The sequence below is a fragment of the Engystomops pustulosus genome, chromosome 9 (genome assembly GCF_040894005.1).
Source record: "Engystomops pustulosus chromosome 9, aEngPut4.maternal, whole genome shotgun sequence".
In the NCBI taxonomy this organism is placed as follows: domain Eukaryota; kingdom Metazoa; phylum Chordata; class Amphibia; order Anura; family Leptodactylidae; genus Engystomops; species Engystomops pustulosus.
The window spans coordinates 36039111-36050333 of NC_092419.1; positions in this window are offsets into that span (position 1 = coordinate 36039111).

Sequence of the window (11223 nt, forward strand, 5' to 3'; positions counted from 1 at the left end):
GTCTCACTCCAAATTGCTCACAATTTGCTAGTAGATGCACTGCAGCAACTACAGCCACCAGCAGATCAACCAGAAATCAAATATATATAACGCTACTGTAGGCGTAAGTAAGCCGTTTGGATTCTCCTATGGCTATTTTCTAGCCAAGTATTAAAGCACACTGCTATGCCAGATGAGATGACGCTGAGTTATGAAAAAAATAAACGTAAAATAAAAAAGGAAATGGCAGACTGTGCCTAATTGAAATACAACCCCGGGCCCTAATAAATTTTCCCACTTCGGTCTTTGCGATGGATATGTGCGTCACTAAGCGCAAAACACAGTGGTCGCAAGTCTCACTCCAAATTGCTCACAATTTGCTAGTAGATGCACTGCAGCAACTACAGCCACCAGCAGATCAACCAGAAATCAAATATATATAACGCTACTGTAGGCGTAAGTAAGCCGTTTGGATTCTCCTATGGCTATTTTCTAGCCAAGTATTAAAGCACACTGCTATGCCAGATGAGATGACGCTGAGTTATGAAAAAAATAAACGTAAAATAAAAAAGGAAATGGCAGACTGTGCCTAATTGAAATCCAACCCCGGGCCCTAATAAATTTTCCCACTTCGGTCTTTGCGATGGATATGTGCGTCACTAAGCGCAAAACACAGTGGTCGCAAGTCTCACTCCAAATTGCTCACAATTTGCTAGTAGATGCACTGCAGCAACTACAGCCACCAGCAGATCAACCAGAAATCAAATATATATAACGCTACTGTAGGCGTAAGTAAGCCGTTTGGATTCTCCTATGGCTATTTTCTAGCCAAGTATTAAAGCACACTACTATGCCAGATGAGATGACGCTGAGTTATGAAAAAAATAAACGTAAAATAAAAAAGGAAATGGCAGACTGTGCCTAATTGAAATCCAACCCCGGGCCCTAATAAATTTTCCCACTTCGGTCTTTGCGATGGATATGTGCGTCACTAAGCGCAAAACACAGTGGTCGCAAGTCTCACTCCAAATTGCTCACAATTTGCTAGTAGATGCACTGCAGCAACTACAGCCACCAGCAGATCAACCAGAAATCAAATATATATAACGCTACTGTAGGCGTAAGTAAGCCGTTTGGATTCTCCTATGGCTATTTTCTAGCCAAGTATTAAAGCACACTACTATGCAAGATGAGATGACACTGAGTTATTAAAAAAATAAACGTAAAATAAAAAGAAACTGGCAGACTGTGCCTAATTGAAATCAAACCCCTAATAAATTTTCCCACTTTGGTGTTTGAGGTGGATATGTGTGTCACTAAGAGCTAAACACAACGGTAGCAAGTCCCCCTGCTAATTCCTCACAATATGGTACTAGCTGCACTACTAGTGCCAGCAAGCCCAGCCACAAGCAAATAAAAAAAAAAGTATAACGTTATTGTAGCCCTAAGAAGGGCTGTTGGGTTGTTGTAGAATCACTCCTGCCTAACAGTAAGCTAATAGAACACCCTAACGCTTTCCCTGACCAGCAGCAGCTCTCTCCCTAGCGGCATCCAGACAGAGAATGATCCGAGCAGCGCGGGCAGCGGCTAGTCTATCCCAGGGTCACCTGATCTGGCCAGCCAACCACTGCTATCGACGTGTAAGGGTGCCACGTCATGCTGGGTGGAGTGCAGAGTCTCCTGGCTTGTGATTGGCTCTGTTTCTGGCCGCCAAAAAGCAAAACGGCGGGAGCTGCCATTTTCTCGAGCGGGCGAAATACTCGTCCGAGCAACGAGCAGTTACGAGTACACTAATGCTCGATCGAGCATCAAGCTCGGACGAGTATGTTCGCTCATCTCTAATAGAAATGTTAAAAATCTGTTTAGCAGCAGGACAAAGACCTCAAAGTTAAAGATAATGTTATTTATTATAACTTTCTTACGCACAAAACTTCCTGGAAGTGATAGTCAATACAAAAAAGAAGTAGAGGCCATAAGCTCATCCATTTCCCTGCCTACTTTCCCAGACTGTGTTAAGTCACAGGTGACAACTCGACAACAGAGACTACTATGAGTATGTGCTCAGAACAGATGACAAATTAACAGGCAGATACAGAGAACAGACATACAGACACAAGCAAAGTCAGTATAACTGAGTCAAACCAGTTGGCAGTTAGGTACCTAATTTTGAGGCAAGAGTAGTCAAAAACAGAGCACAGATCAGATTAGCAGCTAAGAATGAAGGATAAAGCTTTTGCTCCAAAAATATTCATTCCATAAAAAAAAAACCTTATCTTTATATAAGTATATCCAAAAAAGCACTGGTGGAAAAGCACTGTGCTGATAGGTGTCACAGGTGCCCCTGCAATCCCTGTCTCGGATAGCAGGCACACCGTGCCCCTCTCCATGGTGGCGCCCTGTTACATGTGGACTCACCTCTCCTTGTTCCTACTCCCTTCTCGGCTGACCAGCTCGCTGGTCCCTACTCCCTAGGGCGCATGCGCCGGCACTCGGAGGTTTAAAGGGCCAGCACACCTCTGATTGCTGCTGGTCACTTCCAGGTTTTACCTAAAAGCCTGCTTCTCTAAGCAACCTCCCCTTGATCTTAGTGCTCCAAGCCTATGATAAATCTATTCCTGTGTGTTCCTTGTGTTCTGCTCTCCCGTCAAGACCTCGGACCTGACCGTGACCTTGCTCCTTTGCAGCCATCATTGCCGCCTGCCTTGACCATCTGCCTGTTCCTGACCACGAGACTGCCCAGTGACTCTGTATCTCGACCTTGGCTGCCACTCTAGACAAGTCGCACCTGTGGATTTCATTGTGGCTTCACGCCGGAGCAAGACCATACTGCTTTGTGGTGCACTCCGATGAAGACCGGTTGCCACTTAGATTCCGATCCCAGGTGTCGGCTTTTGTCATCCTCCGCAGTGGTCCAGGGGGTTCACTGACCCAAGCCCTGACAATAGGATCTAGTTCAAACCAAACGGGTGCTATCTTCCCGGAAGCCTGACTCCCCAGCCTCCGACAAAGTCATGCAACAAACTTGATGAAAGCAGAACTCCTTACAAAGGTGAATATTTATTTTTCACCCATGGTCAAATGTACAAAAAAAATGGAAAAAAATGCTCCATTTAGGATCTGAAATCTTGTGTTTTGTACATTTAGCCGTTAGTGAATAAAGAACTGTTCAATTTTGGAAGGAATGCTGCACCCATCGAGTTTGTTGCATGCTTTATATATAAATATATAGCAACTTTTCATTGTGGCAACTGAATGCAATGTATCCTTTCCCCTCCAGTTATATTAAATGTACTCTTCTCGTACCAGTCTGTTGCTGTGGAGATGGGTGCAATATGGAACCCTGGCTGCATGACAAGCAATTAAAATACCAAGATGTTTAGCCATGTATGAGTATTTTCACACAGCGAGACCCCTGAGCGTAGCCTTCCTGTGACATTGTTAGTTATTGAATCAATTACACTAGAAGTGGTTGGCAGGTGTAATTATATATTTCTTTAGTAATTACCTATGACCTGTCATAGAGACCAGAAAACCTTCTACTTTTCTATCACAAAGCCAGTCACTTGTCGAGCAAATTCCTGTGGTAAAAGCAGAAGAGAACGGCTTCTATGTGAGTTTGTTGCAAAATAACTTGGAGGATTTATTGGAGTGACTAGAGTTAACAAGCATTAATTACCTTGAAGACATACAAGCATTGGATAATTATGCCTTAAGGTAGTCAATCCCAAGTTTAGCGCTCGTTTTCTGCTTGAGATCATGTATAAATTAAGTAAGGCCGTATATAATGTGAGCTATTTTTACCAAATCATTTGTGCATTACCTTCCACATGTTGGGTACGTTCAATTCCAAAACTCATTCACGTCCACGGAAAGGACATCCAATGTCTATTACAGCGTAATCATCTTCACATGTCCTTCTTCACCATGATACATCTTTATTCCGTATGGGCTTAAAACGGTTTCGATTGCATTGAGCAATGAAAAAAATAATGTTTTAATGTTGATGTAATACATAGTAGAATCAAATGAAAAGCAATTTACATTTTTGTCTCAAATGTTGACGTTCATTTTTGTTCGTACAACTTGTACCTTTAAGGGATCAAAATGACGATATTGATTTTTTTTTTGCTGAGCTTGCTGGGAAAGTGATATCCCTGGAAAAGAGAGAATATTTTATCTAAAGAAAAAAATAGTCATCAAAAGGATCATCTGAAATAAAAAAAATAATGCTGCAGCATTCAGGTACAAAAACAATAACGAAAAAAGCCATACCAAGAAATGTAACATTATATATACAATATTTGAATTAACTACATTGATATCATTTGCCAACTGTATTTAGTAAGGAACCTAAATAGAATTACCACTATTTTTATCTATTTATATTTCTTGAAAAGGTCTAAAAATTATGATGATTATATTAAAAATAATAATGAGATACTAATAATACTAATATCAATCATTATTCCATGGGCATAAACATAAACTAAATAAAATATTATAGTGAAATGCAGTATATAATTCGGACAATGAGAGTCGAGGTCTCAATGGGAAGAGCTTAGAATCTCACACAAAAGGATGCGACACAAAATGTAATAGAGCTACAGAATAGTCCTGCTGTCACGAGTGCTCCCGCAATCCATGTCTCGAATCGCGGGCTCACCCGTGCCCTCCCGTGTGGTGCTGCCACGCGCTCTCCATGCTCCGGCTCCAATCCCGACTAGGCTGCGCACGCGTCCTAGGGATTTAAAGAGCCAGCGTCATGGTGATTGGCGCTGGTCAGATATGGCTCTGCCGTATAATTTGGCGACTCCCATCATTCCTCGCCAGATCTTCAGCCATTTCCTGTGAAGTGAAAGCCCTCCTGTGTTCCTTGTGTCCCCGTGTCTGCTAAGTGTTCCCATGTTCCAGTCTGTTCCTGCGTTCCTGTTCCATGTGCCTGCTCCCATGTTCCTGACTTGTATTCCAGTGTTCCTTCCAGCACAGTTTTTCCGCTGTCATCCCCAGGCTCGGACTGTGTCCTGCTTTACTCTCTTGGCTGCCACAGCGGGCTAGTCGCCCCAGTGGAATGACCTGGTGGCACACTGCCTCAGCAAGACCATCCCGCTTTGCGCGGGCTCTTGTGAAAACCAGGTGCCACCTAGACTCCGGTCCCAGGTGTTGGCTAGTACCATCTTCCGCGGTGGTCCAGAGGGTACACAGACCCAGATCTCTGACACCAACTATTTTTAAATAAGATAAAATAACACAAGTTAAAAAATAATTAGCAGATCACCTGAGTTTGTACAGGTACAAACAGCTTGGGAATGTAGGGCTACTTTTAACTGAAGGCATCAGGCTCTGAGAGATAATGTAAGCCAAGGAGAAATAATCTAAAAAAAAGGGGAATGTTATAGGCATTTTGGATTTTAGATTATGCTTGAAACTGTGGAGGTTAGCACAATACAGAGAATCCGCTATGCTGGCTCCTAGCTCCTCGTCAAGGAGCAAGAGGTAGGATTGCAGTGGAAGGCATGCATAAATTAAAACCCATCCATGCCATGTCTCAGGCGATGTCAAGGGTCAAGCATAGCGCAATCCAAAAAATACGCTAAGCCAGCACCTAGCTCCTCGACCGGGAGGAGGAGGTGGTAATATTACAGCAAGGGGGGTGAATAAATTAAAACCCACCAATGCCAACAGGTGCTCAGGCGACATCAAGGGTCAAGGGGAACGCAATCCAGAGAATGCGCTAAGCCAGCACCTAGCTCCGCGACCAGGAGGAGAAGTTAATATTACGGCAAGATGGGGGGGTGTATAAATTAAAACCCATCCATGGCAAGAGGTGCTCAGGCGACATCACGGCTGGCCGCGCCCCCCCCCTTCACACCCCTTCATTCCCACTGGCGTGAAGGTGGCGGATTGGGGAAAAAAATTGCAAACGCTAGCAATAAGCTAGCATTTGCGATTATTTCAGGACCTCTGATAAATATCCCCCATAGAGTTCTGTGCACCCTCTTATCCATATTCACTGTTGGAGCAGGACACTGTCTGTGAATTTTTAGTGGTAGGTGCTGATTTGCGAACCTGGACATGCGAGCACTGCAGCCAATCACAGTGGATGTATGTAATAGCAATACTGAACTGCATGTAAACAAAGGCTGTCAGGGATTACTAGAGATGTGGCACTTGTGGTAGGTGAATTTTTTAATTTTAATTTTTATGAATTATTAATATGTGCCACATGTATAATGAAGTTTCCTCACAGGAGACATTTGAGTGCTTCTAAATGTATCATTGCAGAAGTTGGCTCCCTCCCATGGTCTCATACGAAATGGACAATGATTTGGGACACATTGGGTGTGCACATAGTCCAGCGATAACGATTTATTCAGCCTCCACGTCCATTCTCCACGGGTGCGGAAGGGAAGCTTAGTACAGGATACTTGGGTGTGTTCTGACAACAAAACATTGCCAACAGAACTAGAAACTAACAGCTGGGATGTATTTTGTTGGAATAGAATATAGTGCAGAATACTTTATATGTGGTACAGAGAAGAATAGAAGTTCTAGTATCAGAGGGGTGAAGCAGTCTCCAGTAAAAAAAATATTTTTTTTTTTATAAAGGACTTATAAAATAAAAAAACTTAAAATTTGTCATAAATCAATAATTAATCTAAATAAGCTTTTATCTTTTTCCCTTTTTATCAATGCAAAAATATCAGTATTTTAATGGACAAGTTGTACTTTTAAATCTGCACAATGTTCTCTTAGTCTACACTGAATCGTTTACTTTTATTTACCCATTTCGAAACCTTAAAGGAAAACAACCAAATAGTATATAAAAAAACAACCTACAGATACTCACCCTCGCTCCTCTTCATTCCGATCCTGACGGCGGTCTTCTTTATTCTTGACACTCTGGACTTATAATTAACAGCCAGGTACAGGGGCTAATTAAGCGTGCCCCGCTCCTCCCTCCCCTATATGCTGGGAGAGGGAGGTGACATAATGCGAGAGGCAGGAATTCACACCTCTTGCATGAAGTCCCCTCCCTCTCCCATGCTCGCAGCACAGGAAATAGTGGTGGCGAGGGCGTGTTTAAATAGCAGCCTGGAGCACCGGACATCTTGTCCCCGCACTCCTGGCTGCTAATTATGACTGCCCTTTTTCTAGGCAATCCCCGAGAAAACTTGCACCAGGATCAGAATGAAGAGGAGTATCTGTAGTTTGTTGGTTTTATATACTAAGTGGTTGTTTTCCTCTAAAGAAAATCTACCATCAACATAGACACTTTCCAGATACTGTGATATATACTGTGTTATATTTGTTATCCATGGCCTCCTTCCTTCTAAAGCAACTTTTAAATATATGTTCATGAGCCTCAAGTGCCCTGGGGAGTTACCAGAGACCCTCAGGGTTGCAGATTCACAAGCTGTTACAATGAGCGGAACATGTCACAACCAAACCCTTGATCTCTCCCTTCTCCCTCTGCCTGTGCAATCTTGCAGCAGCAGGAAGTGCAGCAAGAGGTGAGACCTGATTTGCTGATTGTAACGGCCTGTGAAAGTGTAGCACCAAGGGGCTATGGAAATACCCACCAGAGCTCATTAGCTTAATTATAAAAGTTTATTTCAGAAAGAAGGAGTTCATGGATAACAAATATAAGAGGATCATCACAGTCATGGTGTCTGCATCTATGAGTAAGGGTGCATTTAGACGAACATGTACCTGCATAGCTGTGACCACGTCCATCGCTGTGGAGCGGATGAGGGGTGACCCATCCCATCTCCATTGAAATGCATTGCATACAGGGTATACTACGGGAAAGATAGGACATGTCATGATAGGACGTGATAGGACAAGAACGGACATGACATGTCGATAATGTATTTTCATAAAAATATATATGGGCATCACAGGTCCACCTTATAGTCTTTTATGGTCCTATGGTAAGTTTGCTCATTTCTTATGGGCCTTTTTCCCAAATCTGGCAATTGTGAATGAAGTTACCTGAACTACCTCATTGTGCAGTTTGTAAAAGTGATCAAAGGAAGTAAAATTGGGAATATCCTTTAAATTTTGGAGATTTTATGAGACACTATAGTTTTGGTATTCGGAAGCACAACTAAAGTATTGTCTACTGTGATTTTTTTCTATTTCTGTAATATGCTAAGATAATCGAGTTCCACAATTTTTACCTTCTTATTTCCAACTATTAGGTTGTCTCTTACTATTGATTTCTTTTGCTTTTAAGTGGGACGATATTTTCAATTACAAAATGAAAGACAGTATTGGAATTTCCCCCGTCCCACAGAGAGGATCAGAAAACAGAAAAAGAGAAATCCCGCCAGCGCTGATATTCTACAGAGGGAAAGCGTTTTGAAGCTGATCGCTGCGGTCAGATATCGTGTCAGGGTTGTAGCCTAGACATTTAAACTTTCATGAATCTACCTACTTAATGCAATTTGACTCTTGCACTTCCTGCTGTCTTTGGGTCGGCTGTATTATAAATTCTGTCTTTTTTAATGTAAAAAATCAATGTTTCAATCTTTACATTTCTCTAAGGTATAAATTACGCGCCAGATTATTTTGCTGTTTCAGTTTTATATTTAATAAGAACCTTGGAAGTCAAAATAAGTTATTTTCTAGAGACGAAGAAAATGACTTATTGACCTTATATAAGTGACATGAGTTAAAAAAAATATGACAAAAGTATAAATAGGACCAAAATGGTGCTTGGTTAAAGTATGTAAAATGCATTGGATTCTCACATTATTTTTTATTTATTTATTTTTTAAACAAACCCATAGAAAGTATGGTTATAAAACGTATACAAGACAAACTGATACTTCTCCACTCTTTTACATCTACCTACTCCCGATAGGGATATATTAGAACAAGTTCACAGCTGCACAGCTTCAGGGCGAGCACCCAAACTAAGTTTACCAAAGTGGTGCAGCTGTGAACTTGTTATAATATATGTTGGTGTGTAGCCTATTTTTTTAAAAAAATTTTTGTACTCCCAATTGGGGTTTATCACTAGCAGGCTTCTTGTGACAGTTCTAGACTGCCTTTAAAGGGGTTTTACCATGAAAAAAGTTCTAAAATTTTAATCCCCTATCTATGTTTACACAATAAAGATTATTTTTAACCCTTTACTTTGTGATTTTACTTAGTTTTATTGCTGTTTAGCTGCTATCACTCAGTGGTGGTCAGTGTAAAATTCCAGAGTGTGGGCGGGCACTAGCTTAGCAGAAACTTCATGATTCCTCTGTGCTATGAGATGCTGTGTGCTGACAATGTGCTTAGATTGGGAAATATGCAATTATGTTTTCCAAGGTGTTAAATGAAAACCAATTCCTCCTTTTGCTACTTTGAAAGGTAGCCCCCTTAACACCAAGCATGACCTACAAGAATTCTAATAACATGATGTGGCATTAAAGGAAACCTACCACTTCGGATAGGGCTGGTGCACAGCATGTCCTGCTTATAAGCCCTATCTGAAGTGGTAGGTTTCCTTTAAACCAAACCAATATATCTATTCCAGAAGGAACAGATTTGTAACTGTAGACAGCATTGTTTCAACCTGTAGATATGATCCAATCCAGGCTCAATAAAATCAATGTCTAAAACCGCTGTCTAAAGTCTTCAGGGATTCTCTAATGTCTGGTACGGTGCCAAGTGATTGGCGCAAGGCAAATGTTGTGCCAATATTTAAAAAAGGCTTTAGAACTTTGCCAGGCAATTACAGGCCTGTAAGCTTAACTGCAATTGTGGGGAAAACATTGGAAGGATTAGTAAAAGACTAAATACAGGAGTATGTGACATCACATGGTATAAGTGACATCCAGCATGGGTTTACTAAGGATAGAAGTTGTCTGACTAACCTGACTCCTGATGAAGAGGTGAGCATTTTACTAAGACATTTGACACTGTCCCTCATAGATGCCTGATGGGTAAAATAAGGTCTAGTGGTTTGGCAATAATCATGCGGTGGGAAGTGATGTGCCAAAACGGTTCAGACACATTGGGGCAGATTTACTTACCCGGCCTCGGGACCGGCCGGGATTCATTAAGGTAGTTCCTCCGCCTTCTACCAGGTGGCGCTGCTGCGCTGAAAAGCATCGGAACGCTCTGGAGTTCACCAAGCCGGGCTGAGTGAAGGTAAGTGCAAGCTCCGCGACAGATTATTTTTTTTAAATGCTGCGTTTTTTCCGAATCCATTGGGTTTTCGTTCGGCCACGCCCCCGATTTCCGTTGCGTGCATGCCAGTGCCGATGCGCCACAATCCGATCACGTGCGGCAAAATCCCAGGGCAATATAGGGGAAATCGGCGCAAATTGGAAATATTCGGGTAACGCGAATCAGGTCCTTAGTAAATGACCCTCATTGATCGAGTCACGATGGAGGCTGCTCATGATGGCCATCCATCCTGTCCTGTGGACCAGAGGGGTTGTGTTGCCCCCTCCCCCCCAGTTCATGATCGCTGCTATTGGCTGATCAATGCAGACAGGCCAATAGCAGCAATTTTACTTATGACGTCAGTATTACCGATACCATGTCTGTAGTCACGGTGATCGGGGCAAGGTGGTGGCTGTTCCTGACAGCCACCAATTTTGCCTCGCGGTCCAGTGGGGTTTTGCTGCCACCCCCGGTTCATGTTAGCTGCTATTGACTGGTCCATCTGGACTAACCAATAGCAGCAATATTCGTCACAATGGGCATCGCTGGGGTGAATAATAGAAACGCACAGCAACAATTGTTGCCGACTAGAACAGCACCAATCATCAGTGGAAGGGGCTATGTCTAAGGTTTACAACTTGTATGTAGATAACTTTTATCCAAGTGTTCCTCTATTCCAATCCCTCAGTTCCAGAGGCTCTGAAGCGTGCAGCGGCACTGTATTCAAAAAAACATAGAGGTCACCTGGAACCCTTGTTAGGCATTCACTTAGAAAGGGGGGACATTGTTCTGACCACAATTCTCCAGCACCCTAGACCCTGCATGAGGTACCACCACCGCTGCTCCCAAGCCAGGCGGCATCCTGGCTTATAGTAAATACATGGGTGGGTTTCATCTGCTGAGACCGTACAGCGCCCTACACAAAATGAAGATATGGTACAAAAGCGCAGGCCATGTACATTGTACAGATAATGCTGTACAGCTCTTACGTGCTCCAGTATGTGCAGGTCATGCCGTATCATTTCTCCATTTTCACGAGGAAGATATTAGGAAATGAATATTTGGACAAGATGGACAGGG